Genomic DNA, 17,950 nt, shown 5'->3' with positions numbered 1-17,950 from the left:
TATCTACAATGAGCATTAAAATTGTATGTTCTAGGCACGGGATGTGGTATTGGCTTGGGATCCAATGGCTTTAGTAATCCCTTAGCTTGTAGTTTCTCCAAGGCTTCACTCAAAGTCGTGTATTTTTGAAAAATTTCTTTAACGCCTACAATTGCCAATTAATGGTTTGACTACACTGTTACTGACGTGGCAAGGCACTACTTACTTAGGGATTGAGTCCATTGACATGTTCTTGTTGATTGGAAAGGATAGTTGGAAAAGACAACTTATTGAAATCCCTAACTCTTTTCTTTAGAAATTGGAAGTATGGAATCTCTTCGGGTTCTAGTGAATTATCCTTGCACAAGGTAAAGAGTATAGCTTGATTGGCTAAGTCGACTTGTAATGCAAAGTTGGCTATCCAGGAGATTTAAGCTAGCTTTTCATTTATCCACTCTTGACTTTCCAGGATGGAGTTGAGAACATCTTCAATTCTTTCTTGGCTCATTAGAGTTGAACCTTCCTTAGGCTTGATGGGCTTGACTTTTAATGAACTTGTGATCCAAAGGGTTGAAATCTCGGTGGACTTTGGCTTTGGGTTGTCTGTCTCCAAATATGGGGGTTTGAAGTGCCTCCCCCCTTTGTAATGTGGGAAATTTTTGTTGGGTCATTAGGATTGGTATCTTGGGGTTTAAATGTCTCCCTCCATTTGTGGATGTTGGGTTACTTGACTGGGATTCGAAGTGTCTCCCCCCATATGTTGGTGTTTGGTAATTTGATTGGGGTTTAAAGTGTCTCCCCCCGTTGGTGGATATTAGGTGATTTGGTTAGGGTTTGAAGTATCATGTAGGTCGGATATGAGATTATGATGTTGCAGCAGTGGAGTGTCCTCTATGCTCACGAGCTTCAGTACTGTGATGGGAGTGATGGGCTTGGAATTGGAGCTACTAGCTTGAGTGTCAACCTTAGGTTCTTTTGTAGCCTTCCTTTGGTTCTTGACCAAATTCTCCCCTCTTTCTCTTTCTCTCTCTAGAACAGGCTCTCTCTCTCTCTTGGGTCAATTAAAGCTAGGTCACCATCTGCATCAACCAACCAAGCAAAACAAACACACACAACATGCATTGCAATTTTAACTGGGACCGACCTAAGGGTAGGTTCTAAGTCATTACATTGTAGGGTGGGTTTGTTTTTTCATTATTTCCCATAGCTAGGACGTTACACCTCCCAACTTGTGATGTAATGAACACTGCATTGGTCCAAATGACATGGTTTGTCCTTTACAGTCAACAAGAAATGATCTAGTGACTTTAGGCTATGAGTTGATGAGTTCGCCACTAGGTACCCGAATCTAATGAAGATCGGTGATCCATGGTTACTACCACCGCAGGTTGTTGAAAAGTGGTGCATACATGTTGTTTGAATGACACACACTATAACAATTAGGGAAAACTTTTAACAAACAATACATACAACAGAATATCATACAACATCTCAATAATCACAAATAAACAAACAAACAATAATATCATGCAAGACCATGCAAAAGAAGGGTACACATTTGGTCACTTAAGTCTAATACAAAGCTTAGCCCTCGACATCCCCAGCGGAGTTGCCACTGTGAGAGACCAAGAAATTGCCTTTCAAAAGAGAGATTTTTTTACTGCTTTTTAGGGCACCTCTCTTTTTGGGTAAGTGGTATGGAGTCGCCACTTATTTTTTATAAAAAAATAAATAAATAAATACCAAATACATGATTGAATTGTTCTTCTCATTGATCAAATAATAAAATACAAATTTGAAAACTTGAACTTTACATGGTTTTGGGTCCTAGTTACAATCTACCAAATATACATGGTTTTTTTGTCCTAGTTACAATCTACCCAAAATAAAGACAAAGATAAAGCTAGATCTACTTAACCAAAAATATAAATTCGAAGGCTAGGTTACAGAATGGAAAGGTGTTAGGAACTCATTCCACCTAAACAAAGTCTGGTCTTCTAGACTCTTGTAACCAATGTACCATTTTATGCATGTTATGTATGATATGTTGAACATGTGAAACAAACTACTTATATAAAACCATTCATGAATGCATCCTCTTTTTTATTAAAAAAATTCAGATCTGTTTTTATGATTAGAAGAAATTGATTTTGGCATAAAAAAAAATCAAATTTGTTTTTGTATGTGGAAAAGATTTTTGAAGAGAAAATTCAGATCTGATTTTACTTAATAAAAACAAAGTATTTTGATTGGTTTTAGAAAATTCAGATCTGTTTTTATATTTGAAAATAGATTTTTTATGTGAAGAGGATCTCATTCACAAAATAGTTTCATGCTTTATGAGTCAAACAAAACAAACTGTTGGTGCAAACACAATGATAATGAAAATAACACGAAGAGAAACTGAATAATACTTCTGAATTTTTATTAGTTTAAAGAAAGAGATTACACAACATTATTTGGACTAAGGCGCGACACTCGCTCTCTTTAAGGAGATTCAAGCCCTTGGTTGGCTAAACTTTGTAACCGGTGCAGACCGTCTCTGACTTGTCTTCCCTAGGATACAACAGCCCAACAAGTGTCGTATGACTAGGACAACCTTTGCACAAAGTGTTCAAGCTCAAAGCTCCACCAGAAAGAACACCCTTCCTTGCCAAGAATCTCTCTATATTTTTTAGTGTATATTGTAGTCACTTGGATTGTGTCTGAATTGGTCTATTTATAGGCTCAATAGGCCTCACAAAATAACTACCCAAATTAATATGATTAATTAGGTCCATTATTCTGATATAATGGATATTACAAGATTAATTGTTGGATATTATGGTGAGATAAGGAGTTTTCTGAATAATGAAAAGACCCAAACGGATAGTCCATTAAGTGGGTTAATGGCTCATTATTTTTCATAATAAAAATGGAATATTAATTCGGGCCATTTACTCACCAACAGATATGGTAATTACTCTGAATGGGCTGTCAAGTAGGAGGATCCAAGGTGCTGATTCATTTCCAAATTTGACACCTCCACCCTTCACCTCCCCCTTGCGCACGTATTTGGCCCAATATTTGAGACAATTCATGTTAGCCCATTAATCACCACAATTAAAAAGAACAAAATAGTCTCTCTCCTTTTCAATGTGGGATTAAACATTTTCACTAACTCCTCATCTTCCACATTCACTCCCACATCTTTACATTTATGTTATAAAATTTATTCATTTTAATTATTTAATATTAAAATGCTCCAACAATCTCCCACTCATTTTAATATTAAATTTTTAGTTAAAGAGAGATTACTAGGCAAAGATGGGTCACTATGCATCATGAAGGTGTGCTCTGCATTGAACCTTTACATAGTAAAACAGCGATCTCAACTCCAGAGTCGGAGTGGTCTCCGACTTGAACTAGGACTGCTTTAGGGAAATTAAGCGTCACTACTTATACATAACAACCCAGGTGTTGACATGAGCTTTTATAGCTAGCACTTTACGGCCATGTGCTGATCCCGGTTTCATGAGTGTATTTGAGATTAAGTCCAAATCTCATAGGGAGCAGCCCTACCCCCACACTCACATAGGTGAAATTTTGTCAAGGGTGCTCCTGTAATTCTGACACCCCACTCATACAAGCTACAAATTTCATTAAGAGTTTTTTACTCAACCTCTCCACATTACAAGATAAATGCACTTACATCATAGAGATGAACAATTAAAAAATTATTTACAAAATAAATAATTAAAAAATAAATTGTGCATTTCTTACGACCATCGTATGATTCGTTTTTCCCATTGAACCCAATTCTCAGGATCTCTGATCTTTGGGTTGGATATCCTCATACATGGCTCATGATTCTATGGACTTTAGTCCCATCCCTCTCGATGTATGCCAAACTCTATCTTTTGCCAAAGCCTTGGTAAATGGATCTGCAAGATTATCATTAGATTTAATATAATCCACAGTTATGATGCCACTACTCAAATAAGATCACACGGCATTGTGCTTTCTTCTTATAGGTTTGGATTTACCATTGTAATAATAGTTTTTAACTCTACCAATTGCAGCAGTGCTATCACAATGAATTAATATAGGTGGAATGGGTTTTTCCCAAAGTGAAATTTCATATAACAAATCTCTAAGCCAATTTGCCTCTTCACTAGCTGAAGCTAATGCTATTAATTCAGCTTCCATTATTGAATTAGCAATTATTGTTTGCTTTTTAGATTTCCAACAAATAGCACCACTACCTAAGGTAAAAATATAACCAGTGGTAGAGAGAGAATCACCTGACAAAGTATTCCAATCGGCATCACTAAAACCTTCAATCACAGCAGGGTATTTTTTATAAAACAAGCCATAACTTTTGGTACCAATTAAATATCTCATGACTCGCTCAATAACTAGCCAATGATCTTTACTAGGCTTGCTAGTAAATCTGCTTAGCACTCCAACTGCATATGCAATGTCAGGTCTAGTACAATCAGTAGCATAACGCAAACTACCAATGATGCTAGTATAATCCTTTTGATTAAAATCTTATCATCATTATTCACAGAAAATAAATGAACACTAGAATCAAAAGGAGTAGCTACACTTTTGTGATCATGAAAATTATATTTTCTCAATATTTTATCAACATAATGTGATTAATCAAGATATATTCCATCACATGCTTTTATAATTTTCATACCCAAAATAAAATTAGTCTCACCAAGATCTTTCATATCAAAATGGCTTTTAAACATATTTTTTATTTGAGCCAAAAATCAACATATCATCTACATAGAGGCTAATAATAACATGTAAATTATTCCATGATTTAGAATAAATACATTTATCACATTCATTTGATTTATAACCATTCTCAATCATGCAAGAATCAAACTTTTCATGCCACTGTTTAGGTGCTTGTTTTAAGCCATATAGGGATTTAGTTAGCTTACATACCTTACTTTCTTATCCAGACTCTACAAAGCCTTCGGGTTGATCCATATAAATCTCTTCATCTAGGTCCCCATTTAGAAAAGCAGTTTTTACATCCATTTGATGAATTTTAAAATAAAAAATTGCAACAATAGCAATTAACAATCTAATAGATGTAATTCTTGTTACCGGAGAAAATGTATCAAAGAAATCAAGATCAACTTTTTGTTTAAAACCTTTTGCAACAAGTCTAGCTTTAAACTTACCTATTGATCCATCCGATTTCAACTTTTTTCTAAGGACCCATTTACAATCTATGATCTTACAACCCAGTGGAAGATCTACTAATTTCCAAGTTTTATTAGAAATTAGAGATTTCATCTCATTATTTACAGCCTCTTTTCAAAAAATAGCATCAGGTGATGTTAAAGCCTCTTTTAAATTTTGGGGATTTTCCTCAATGTTAAAAACATAATAATCATGACCAAAATTCTTTTCAACTCTAGCTCTTTTACTTCTTCTAGGTTCCATTTCAAGATTTTCTTGATTTTGTAAATGTGAAGTAGAAGAACTAGGTTGTGACAAAATATTTTCTTCACCCCCACTATTTTTCAATTTAAAAGGAAATTTTTCTTCATGAAAAATTGCATCACTAGATTCAAAAATTATTTTGTTTTCAAGATCAAAAAATCTATAGGCTGTACTATTAAATGCATAACCAAGAAAAGCACTGGTAGTAGCTCTTATACCTAATTTAGGTATTTTAGGGTCAGTAAGCCTTACATAAGCAAGACAACCTCATACTCTCAAATATCTCAAATTTGGCTTATGTCCTTTCCACATCTCAAAAGGTGTAGTGTGTGACTTTTTATGTGGCACCCTATTCAAAACATGACATGCAATTAAAATAGCTTCACCCCAAAAATGTAAAGGTGCACCAGATTCAATTAACATGGCATTTGTTAACTCAATTAAAGTTCTATTTTTTCTTTCGACCACACCATTAGAAGCATGTGAATATGGTGTAGTAGTTTCATGAATAATTCCCAAAGACTGAACAAATGAATTGAATGCACTTGATTCATACTCACGGCCTCTATCACTTCTTATTCTTTTTATTTTTCTACCGAATTGATTTTCAACTTCTTTTAAAAAATCTTGAAATTTTTCAAAAGCATCACTTTTATTTTTCAACAACTAAATAGTTATATATTTTGAGAAATCATCAATAAAAGTGATAATATATCTATTTCCTCCACAAGTTAAAATTCCCTCAAATTCACATAAATCGGAGTGAATTAACTCAAGCAATTCGGTATTTCTTACAACACTTTCATGAGGCCTTTTTGTAATCTTAGCTTGACTACAAGCTTCATATTTTTCAAAATCTTTTGACAGTCTTGGAATTAATCCTAAACTACTCATGATTCCCACATATCTACTATTTATATGACACAAACGAGCATGCCAAAAATTAATAGAAGAAAGCATATAAACTGAACTGGTAGATGTTTTATTATTCTCAACATTTAATTTAAACATTCCATCACAAGCATAACCATTTCCCACAAATAATCCCTTTTTAGTGATTACATAATTATCAGATTCCATAGTTTGCTTGAAGCCAGCCTTGTTAAGCAAAAAACTTGACATCAAATTCTTCCTCATGGACGGAGTGTAAAATACATCTTTCAATGTTAGCACACGTCCAAAAATGAATTTCAATTCAACCTCACTACTCCCAAGAACCTTGGTTTTGCTAGAGTCACCAAGCATAACAGTTTTTTCTTCTTCAAAAAGAGTGTACAATTTGAACCAATTTTTGTCATAGCAGACGTGCCTATTAGCATTAGAATCTACCCACCACCCTTCAACATATTGCACCATATTGATGTCTGTAATCATAGCCACTAAAGGTTCTTCGGTTACGTTAGCCTGCGGGACAAATTCATGTTTCCAAAGTTTGCAAAATCGAGCAATATGCTCACTCTTGCCACAGACAAAACAGGATCTATTAAATTGATATTGTGAAGGGGGTCCTTGGTTCTTATTGTAATTTTTATTCGGGTTTCCCCTTCCTTGAGGTGATCTATTATTGTTTTTAAAGGCTTTCTTTTTTTGCTTCAATTGACCATTTCTAGGAAAATGATTTTTGGGCATATTATTATTGGATGAAATAAGGGTTACCTTTGTGGTGGAATTACCATTGCTCTCTTGTTGTGAAGGGGGTCCTTGGTTCTTATTGTAATTTTTATTCGGGTTTCCCCTTCCTTGAGGTGATCTATTATTGTTTTTAAAGGCTTTCTTTTTTGGCTTCAATTGACCATTTCTAGGAAAATGATTTTTGGGCATATTATTATTGGATGAAATAAGGTTTACCTTTGTGGTGGAATTACCATTGCTCTCTTGTGTCATGAGTGCATCTTGTCCGCTAGCCTCCTCCTCCACACGGATGTATGTGATCAAAGTCTCCAAAGATGTCTCATTTTGTTTGTGCCGCAAAGTCTTTTGGAACTCCCTCCAAAATTGTGGTAGTTTGTCAATTATGCCGGCTACCACCAAATTGTCTCCGATCTTTATGCCTTCGGATCTCAATTCTGCTACAATCATTTGGAAGTCTTGTGCTTGATCCACCACCGATTTTCCATCCACCATTTGGTAACGGAAAAATCTACTAGCAGCATACTTCTTTGCACCTGCCTCCTCGGTATCATACTTGCTTTGTAAAGCTTTCCAAATTCTTTTAGCAGACTTGTAAGTTGTATCATAATAATCATAGAAATGATCGGCAAGACAATTCAATAGATAAGAGCGACAATTATATTCATCTTTTGTATACTTATCTATTTTTTCTTGATGGAGAATATATTCTTCGTCACTCATCTCATCGGTAGGAACCTTTGACGGATTCTTCTCAGAGAGGATGTAGGCAACTTTGAGAAGGCTCAAGTAGAAGAGGACATTTCCTTTCCACCTCTTGAAGTGGGCTCCCTTAAAGCGAAATGGCTTTTTAAGATCTCCAACAGGCTCATTTGGTTTCTTTTGTGTAGGCTCCATGTGTGAATCTCCTTAAAATTGCTGGTGCAAACACAATGATAATGAATATAATACGAAGAGAAACTGAATAATACTTCTAAATTTTTATTAGTTTAAAGAAAGAGATTACACAACACTATTTGGATTGAGGCGCGGCACTCGCTCTCTTTAAGGAGATTCAAGCCAACGAATATGGTAATTACTCTGAATGGGCTGTCAAGTAGGAGGATCCAAGATGCTGATTCATTTCTAAATTTGACACCTCCACCCTTCACCTCCCTCTTGCGCACGTATTTGGCCCAATATTTGAGACAATTCATGTTAGCCCATTAATCACCACAATTAAAAAGAACAAAATAGTCTCTCTCCTTTTCAATGTGGGATTAAACATTTTCACTAACTCCTCATCTTCCACATTCACTCCCACATCTTTACATTTATGTTATAAAATTTATTCATTTTAATTATTTAATATTAAAATGCTCCAACACAAACAACAATACATGATCTCCTTCTTTATTTCAAAAATCTACATGCATTAAAAAGTCAGATTTGTATCTAAAGAAGATACAAAATCCGTTTTCATTTTATGAAAAGCTTAAATCTACATCTAAGAAAGATGTAGATCTGTTTTGTTTTGAAAAAAATTCAGATCTACATCCAAGAAAGATGTAGATCTATTTTGTTTTGAAGAAAAAAGTTAATTGCATGCAAATCTTTAAAACTAAGAAACAGATTATGGTAACAATAAAAAAAAATCATATTTTCACAATTACCAAGTCAAAATATGAATGTTTAAAAACAAGAGAGCATACATCATCACGATTAGAGAAATATAAGAACAAAAGGGTTAGAGAATAACCTCTTACATGAGCACACTTTTGTTCTTGAAAGGATGTTTTAGGATTCAAAGAAATTTTTTCAATTCTCTTTGAAACCTAAAAACCCAAATTTAGGCAGCCACACTCAGAGAAGGGATTAAAAAATATGGGTGATTTGAGAGCCTAAAATGTATGCCTCTAAGAGCGTAACAAAAAGGTGTTTCTCTCTAGAGGGTGAAAAGTGTGCTAAATAATAAGATGCCTCCTCTATTTATAGAAGTTGGAATGCGGAAAAAAATAAGCAAAAAACGTATGGGGAAAATCCTAAAAAAAAAAAAGATTTGGATAAGAGTAAGCTGATTTTTCAAATCAGAACTAGTTTCGTATTTTGATCATATCTCGTTACTAAAACTTTGGATTAAGCTGAAATTTTGCTAGCAGAAGGAAAATTCGATTCTCTACAACTTTTCCAGAAATAGCCAATTCCTAATTTTGAGTTCTACTATACCAAAAGTGCCTCAGAACGTGAATCTGAAATCTATGACTTGATTAGCACGTTTTTGAAGTGTTTTCCAACTCTAAGACAGTATTTGGACGAATTTCAGAGTTATTTTCGTGATAAACCTCACTCCAAAGTGATAATTATGACTTTTAAAATAATTATTTTAAATATAATTATCTCAAAAGCCTAATTATCCAGTCTTTAAATATTATCAGCTTATATATATAACCGAAGCCTTTGGAGCTTCCACAATTTTCCACGTCACCACTATTTTCTTTTTCTTTTTATTTTAGATTTTTTTATTATAATTATCTTATCAAGTGTTACAATAGTTTAGTTTAAGTAAAGCTCTATTAGATGTGATATGTACCTCCGATTTTTTTGCTAAGCTCCACAATTTTACACATGTTTTATTTAAATAACAAAAATAATCCGAATTTTACACACCAGCATTATTTAAAGTTTTATTTAAATAACAAAAATAATCCATACTAAAACGGTGAAACCCCCGATTCTGTTTTATAACCCTAAACTCAAAACCCTGATGGGAGTCATTCTCTTTGCTCTGAAGATTGACATCAATGTGACTAAAGTTGAAAGAGATTCTGTAATTGTTATCAATTTCCTTAACTCTGAAGGTTGCTGCCTTGCGGGTTGTGTTCATGTGATTAAAGACTCTACAGTAGAAGTAAATTAAAGATATTAATTTATCTCTTTTTCCAATGTTAGATGCAATGGTATTAATCTTGAGGACATATCTCTTTTTGTAATCTGTGTCAAAGTTTTGATTCAATAATATCACGGTCTTGATTCTCAAAAAAAAAAATCAAAACCTTGAATACCCACATGTATAAATCTTTGGTTTTCAATGCGTGATTTTCTCTACTCCAAGGTCCAGTCTCTATCTCAACGACCAAGAAACCCTAACTGGACGTAGTTGCCACCGTTGCCGACCTTTGCTTTCCAATGTAATGATTTTGGTAGTGTTCTTCAAGGTAAGCTTTCTTTTTCTCTTTATTTTTTTGAAGGCTCATCATTATGAAGAGCTATAATAGTGCAAGGGTTAATTAATATATGAAGAACTATTATTATTATTATTATTATTATTATTTTGGGTATTGTCGGAAGTCTCTCAAATCTTAATATATGAAGTGTGAGTAATATCTGAAGCATAAGTTCAGCAATTGTTCTCCCTCAAAAACAAAAACAAAAAACAAAACAAAACAAAAAAAAAAAAAAAAAAAACAGCAATTGTGCAACTTAACTCTAATTGTTATATATATAAAGTTGGAAAAACTAGTGTGTATTAGCTCCCATTTTGTGAAGTGGTAGACCTAGATTTGGTTTTTTATCCATTTATGCTTTTGACAATATTTGATCGATGAAAATTGTGGTTATTTTACTTTTTCTATATTATTGTTTTAATACTTTGAACCAAATTGTCATGTTGTAATTGCTTTATGGTTAAAATTGTTAGATACATATGTTTGATCATTAGATACTCCCTTTTTTTTATATAAACAATTTCCACACCATGCTGTTGATTAGTCATAAATTTAATTAAGTTATTTGTATCTTAGTGAGCATATATTTTCATGTTTTATGGTTCCATTAGACACTTTATACTTTGGATGATATTTTGGCATATGAAAGAAAGCGTTACTTTACAATTCTACCAAATTACTCTCAATTCTTGGTCTACAAAAGTTTGTGTATTCCTCACTTATTTTAAGGGCTTTAATCATTTAATATAATGTTGTGAAACAAATGACTTTGTTCTTTAAATTTAATGTAGTTGTGAATTTTCAATTCATTCATCATGATAATATTTTTTTTGGTAAACTCATCATGATAATATTTTATATCATATTTCGTTGTCCTCACATATGTACAGTTCTATTTTTAGGTTCAATTTCAAAGAAAGTAAAAACTAATTGTATTTTTTACCAATTTTTTAGTTGAACCTTTATTTTGAACTAAATTATTTATTTTCCTTCATTTTAACTCAATTTTATTTAATTATCCTGTGCATCGCACGGGTTAGCGACTAGTTTGTTTTAATCCCATTTAACAAATCTCACTTTAAGAAAAATATTCCACCAATCACATAAATTCATTTAATTAATTTTAATCATTAACCAATCAAAATTAATTTCAATTAATCACACGTGATCGGCTTCACCCTATACAATGCATGCAAACTGTGCAAACTTGATCATGCGATATCTTTCGATTCGATGGTTCAATTTGGAAACTAGATATACCGTTGCGACCGTTAGAATCTCAATATCATTTTTATGATATGAAATGAATAAATTAATGCATGTAATGCAAGAACAAATTGATGCATGTAATGCAATCATGATTTTTGGGGTACATGGATGGTCATTTCATTCATCTTCCTTGATTAAATCATGAGTGCAAAATCGAAGTGTCTACAATTCTAATAGGATATCTCTGCAGTTTGTGTGGTATCTTAACACATGATTGTACAATACACCCAACATCAAAACTTCTATTTCTTTTATCACTTCATTTAAATCTTTTTTTTCTTTATTATTATTCTTCCTCACTCTCCCTCTGTCTTTCTCTCTTTCTCAAGCCAACAGTCCTAAGCATTGCCAGCCACCACCCATACCACAACCATCTCAAACTTACCACCCATACCACAACCAACAAAAACCCATCATCGCCTCCACCAGCCACATCCACCCACTAGCCACATTCACTCGCAACCACAAACAGGAAAAAAAAAAAAAAAAAAAAAACAACAACAACAACAAAACCACCACTGCCCCCACCAGCCACATCCACCTGCCACTGTGACTCACAACCCAAATCAGAGAACCAAAATCACAAATTTTAACGGAGCTCCAAAATCTCATCCAATCCAATTCAAACCCAAATTTCAGAATCACAGCCCTAAATTTTAGATCAAATCAATGCCTCTAATCAACTCAATACGCTAACCTTAACATGAAAAGCTTCATCGATCCACCAAAATTGCTGCTCGTTGGTAGGAAGCTATTTACAAGATTTCCTTGTTGCCCCAGAGCCAGTACCAATAGTCCTAGAGTCATCATTGAACCAACGATGGTGCCCACCTAAAGCCCAGATTTTTAAAGCTGATTTTGATGCTATTGTGATTAAGTCTTGCAATTTGGCAAGTTAGCAGTTATTATCTGGGACTGGCGTGGGGAGGCTATTGGAGCGTGAACCATGACAGTCCCTATGGCTCAGTTTGTGGTGGAGCTTAAGGCTTTAGCTTGTCGTTGGGCTATGCAATTTTCCTTAGAGATAGGACTAATAGAGGTGATTTTTGAGGGAGATTCTGTCGTGGTGATCCAGGAAATTTCCAAAGAGGTCTTGACTTTTCTGCATATGGACATATTATTGAGGACATTCATTCTCAAGCTGCTGCATTATAGTTCTTAGATTTTTGTCATGTATCTCGTACCTATAATATTGTCGCTGATGCATTACCAAAAAAAGTAAAGAGTTGTATAGGGCTTCAGGTTTGGCCGGAAGTTCTTCCTGATGACATTGCCCCTTTAATTTGCTTTGATGTTCGTTGAATAGTCTTTTTATTGAATAAATGTCCAGGCTCTTGGAAGTCTAGTTTCTCAACCAAAAAAAAAAAAGGTCTTTATGTCAAGATATTTGTGTAACCTTTAATTTTTATTTGAGTAACTCAGTTACTAACAAGTTCTTATAATAAACTCAAGGAAGGACTATTATATGTGGAACAGTTTAAATGGATATTGTAAGTGCACAATTGCACCTGGACCCTAAGACAACTACGGGCTCAGGCCCAATGAGCCTTAAACAATGAAATTTGTAGAGTGTGGGTTCGAAATCTAGGTTAGAGGTACTGAGAACTTGATAACAGGCTAAGAGTTACAAACCCTTGTAAATAACAAATGATAATTGCAAATAGGCCTCCTCGGACATAAGCCGAAGACTACTTCTGTATTATTTCTCTTTCTTTCTTAAAAGTTACAATTCTTCATTTCTTTCTGAGTTACAGACTGCCCTCTTTTCTTTGGCGTTCATCCCCCTTAAATACTTCTTTCCCTGATGCTTTATCCACGTGTTGCTCCAACCCCCTCCCTCCTAGATATTTCTTTTCTTAGTGCCTTTGAATAGTGACCAGAAGTTTCAGTTCTACTGTTCAAGAATCACTTTCCCATTAATGCGGCCAGGGAGGTAGGTGCAGAGTCTTTAATGTGGAGGTGGCAACCTTTGCTTTTGGTATTTTTCTAACACCGGTGTACCTCGAAAGTTCAGGGTTTCCCCCTTTTAACCAACAGTCTTTCCGGAATATTGCCTTGACCTTCATAGTGAAGCTCCGAGTTCTCCTGGGTCTATTTGAGGAGAAACTTACCCTCGGACGTGTCCTCGAATTCTCGGCGCGTGGGCCAATTCACAGTACTAACAAATTCTTAGCTCAAGAGCAGGTCGGCCCTCCTCGCTACAGTCCAAAGACCCATATGCCCACTTGGGTCCTTTTACTCCCCACAGATACTATTTTCTTAAATTATAATGATATTGGTATAGTTATGAGTTTTGTAATTCAACTAGACCTCATGATATTTTCAATGGAAACATCCAAAGTTCAATTTTCTCATTTTCTATTATTGTAACTATCGAATTATCAAGTGGGTTCTAGTTAGCTCAATTGATAAAGTCTCTGATGGTTGAATAAGAGATTTTGAGTTTAATCCCTGCTTACACTAAAAAATTATTGGAGTCTTGGTTTGATGATAAAGAGCTATCATTTGGAGCGGATGACATAGGTTAAAAATCTCTAAAAAAAAAACTATTGAATTATCAAATATCAAAATATTTTAAAAAAAATGATATTTGTGTAATTTATTGAATACTATATGGGCTTTAAAATATTTTAGGTTCGAAATTGGGTTTGTAGTTGTTGCTGGCCCATATATTCGTAAAACAAGGGAAGAAGGCTTGAATGATGGACCCATTCAATATGGCCTCGGCTCAAAGTCTCACAGAGGGCTAACCAGAGCTGAAGTTAAGGGCGTTTATGATATTTGACCACACTCTTGTACCTATAATACAACTCTCTCTTTTGTTTAGGGTATCACTCTCACAGTCACAGGCAATCGTTCGCTGCCTATCGAGTACGCCGTCGTTCTGTTACCCAGTTACACACATCCCCATTTCTCTTATCACTTGGAAATCCCATTGGGATTTCACTTTGCTTAACAACACTGCTTCTTTATGCTTGTCAAAATCCATATCAATTTTACGAGCTGGGTTTTTGTTTTTGAATTTTCATGTTAGAAATATGAGGTGGTGAATGGAGAACGAGATGATGAGGAATATAATGTTTACCTATTGGTTTGATTGCCGATATGATGGTATCAATCATGTATTAGCTCTAGCTGATCGTTCTCCTTCTCCACACAAATATTATATACAATTTAATTTTGTTTTCTGTATTTTTATTAATAAATAATATGTGGGTTTGGTTGCTTTTATGATTTTAGGAGTTGGGAGAATGAAATGATGACTGAGACATATTTGTTTCCCTATTGGTTTGATTGCCGTAATGATGGCACAATTTGTATTAGCTCTATCTGATCATTCTCTTCATGGTACAATCTTCTCGTTTTCTTTATCTTCAGAACATTGTCCTAGCTTTTATATGTAGCAATGAGAACTTAATTCTTTAAATTGCATAGGGCAGGAAGAATTGAGTAATCGTTTGTCATGCTCAAAAACATCCTTCGGCCTTCTTCAACAAGTCCTGCATGAGTGCAGGCACTTTGAAGTTTGAACACTGATAAAAGTAATTCCATTAGGTTTGATCTTCTCCCTCTCCATTCCCCTAAACATCTTTAGCACTTTGTCTGCATACCCATGAAATGCAAGCCCGTCTATAACTGAATTCCAACAAAACAAGTTTTTTTCCTGCAACTTGAAGAACACTGAAAGTGACCTATCTAAGCTCCCACACTTGGCATATATATCAATAAGCGCAGACCCAATATAAACAACCATATCAAATCCATTCTGCAATATATAAAGATGAATTTCCTTTCCTAAATCAAGAGCCTACAAGCTGATATAACAGTTGCCATGGTCACTTCATCAGGATGGATCTCATTACTCGTCATTTTGTTAAATATTGCTAATGCTTCTCTAAATTTCTGGTGCTGAGAATAGCAAGTGATCATGGTTGTCCATGAGATTATATCCCTTATAGACATCTGATTGAATAACAACTCCGCAGAATCGAAATTCCCCATTCTTGCATATCCATCAATCATAGTGTTCCATGTAGCAACATTCCTCCTAGGCATCTCCTCAAACAATCCCCTTGCAGAACTCAAATCCCCAGTACGGACATAAGCAAAAACCATCGTAGTCCATGCATAAACATCTCTGTCAGGCATTTCATCAAACACCCTTCTTGATTTACCAATTTTGCCAAAATTCGAATAGAAATCAATCAAAGCAGTCTGAACAAACACATGTGAATCAAACCCATTTCTCCAAATGTGACAATGTACAGCTTCACCAAAACCCAAAGCTGAAAGCGAAGCACAAGCCTTAATCAACGATGCAAATGTATAACTTGTTGGCATAACTTCAGCTCTCAACATATGTATGTAATATTCCAAAGCTTGAGTTGGGTGAAAACAATGAACAAAGCCCCTTATCATTGCATTGTAGACAAAAACATTGGGACTTCCCATGTGGGTAAATGCTAAAATTGTGTAATCTATTCGCAAAAAGTTGGAGCAGGCGCTAAAAAATTGGTTCACTAAAAAACAATCTTGGTTTGCATTGGTTTTGGTTATAGAGGCAAACACAGATCCCAGGTTCTTTAGGTTGGAACATGTCGTTAGCTGATCAAGTATAGATTGTTTTCGAGTAAGTATGTGTTGGAGTGGTGTTGGAACTGAAAAGTGGTTAAAGCTAGTTATGGATTTCATGTACTTCACAGACACTGCTCTAGTTGATTTTTTTTTTTGGTTGAAAAGTAATACTAATATACTATTCAGATTTCGCATACATTACCTGATCTTTTCGTTTAAAATAACTTCTCTACAGGAAACTCTAAGGAGGAATGCAGAAATCAACAATCAAGTGCCATTGTGAAATTAATTGGGATACGCAGGCCATAAATTTACTTGGAGAGGAAAGCGAGGTGGGGGAATGGTATTGGAAAGCCTTTACCGAGCCTTAGCAACCAACTCTTGAATTTCTCTCAATCCAGCAACTCAAGTGCAACACTTTCACACAAACTCCTTGGATCACAAGCTAACCATCGTCAAGCCCAAAGGTACTATAGCTTGTAGAAATGATTCGAACAAATGTGGATGAAAGACCAAGGTTGTGGAGAAACTGTTATGGCAGCATGGGGAAGTTCTTCACAAGTGATTTATGTGCCTATAGTTTCTAAAAAAATTAGGCAATGTGGAGAAAAATTGTTTGAGTGGATTCGATTATCCTTTGGGAGCATTCGAATACAGTTGGAGGGAAAAACCAAGCTTTTGGTAAAGGCCGAACTAGCAATAGCCTTAGGGGCAGATTGAACCTCTATAAAAACCCTTCAAATGGAAATAGATGAATTAATGGATAAAGAAAATATCATGTGGCAGCAACGTTCTCAGGCTTTATTTTTAAGGATGGAGATAGCAACACTCGCTACTTTCATAGCAGAGCATCTCATAGGTACAGGAGAAATCGTATTGTTGGTTTGAAGAACAATAATGATGTTTGGTGTACTTCTAATGAGCAGATTTTTGAGATTGTGATTAGTTTTTATAAGAACTTGTTTACTTCTACACCATTTCTAGCTTCACAGATTGTTCTAAATACCATCAACCCCTCAGTCACGGATGGGAAGAATGCAGATTTAATAAAAGTTTTTTACTAGAGCCAAGGTGGAATTCGCACTAAAACATATGGAGCCACTTAAAGCTCCTAGGCCGGATGGTATGCCTCCTATCTTTTTCCAATCTTTTTGGTCCTTGGTGGGTGATGATGTCTCATTGCTGTCTTAGATTGCCTAAATAATTGTCATATTCCTAGTAAGCTTAATCATACTTATGTGACTCTTATTCCTAAAGTTAAAAGCCTAGAAAAAATTCTGGGAAAATTACATTTTCTCACCCTAAACTATATATTAGATTACACTTTGCACCATAAACTATTTGAATACACGATTTGCGCCTTAAACTATGACCCTTATTACACTTTGCACCACAACCTTAGTTTAATTGCAAAGTTAAACAAAAACTAATAAGGTTGGGGTGCAAAGTGTAATAGGGGTCATAGTTTAGGGTGTAAAGCATGCATTTGAATAATTTATGGTGTAAAGTACAATCTAGTATATAATTTAGGATGGTAAAATGTAATTTCTCCAAAAATTTTGAATTCAAGCCTATCAGTCTCTACAATGTGGTGTATAAATTTATCTCTAAAGTGTTAGCTAATAAGCTGAAAAATGTGTTGGCTTTTGTTGTTTTTGAAACTAAAAGTGCTTTCCAAGCAAGAGGGGTTATCACAAATAATATTTTGATGCTCTACAAAATTCTAGATTATATGAAGCACCAACAATATGGGAAATCAGGTTTTATGACCCATAAACGTGATATGAATAAGGCATATAATAGTATGAAATGATTTTTTTATGGAGATTTTGTTGAAAAAAATG

At 34.7% G+C, this 17,950-nt stretch overlaps 2 non-coding genes and 1 pseudogene across 2 annotated transcripts; 2 read left to right on the top strand and 1 right to left on the bottom strand.

Annotated features, from left to right (window-relative positions):
* Nucleotides 1-14,295: 14,295 nt before the first annotated feature.
* On the bottom strand, nucleotides 14,296-16,226 carry LOC142621028 (pentatricopeptide repeat-containing protein At1g06143-like; annotated as a pseudogene).
* Nucleotides 14,587-14,676, top strand: LOC142621413 (small nucleolar RNA Z102/R77). Its single transcript, XR_012841792.1, has one exon. It is a non-coding gene; the product is annotated as a small nucleolar RNA Z102/R77 (small nucleolar RNA).
* LOC142621410 (small nucleolar RNA Z102/R77) lies at nucleotides 14,781-14,871 on the top strand. Its single transcript, XR_012841789.1, has one exon. It is a non-coding gene; the product is annotated as a small nucleolar RNA Z102/R77 (small nucleolar RNA).
* Nucleotides 16,227-17,950: the final 1,724 nt, after the last annotated feature.

This window comes from Castanea sativa, chromosome 12, assembly GCF_040712315.1.
Source record: "Castanea sativa cultivar Marrone di Chiusa Pesio chromosome 12, ASM4071231v1".
Taxonomy (NCBI): domain Eukaryota; kingdom Viridiplantae; phylum Streptophyta; class Magnoliopsida; order Fagales; family Fagaceae; genus Castanea; species Castanea sativa.
Note: the sequence above shows the minus strand (reverse complement) of the source record. Positions and strands in the feature narration are given on the sequence as shown.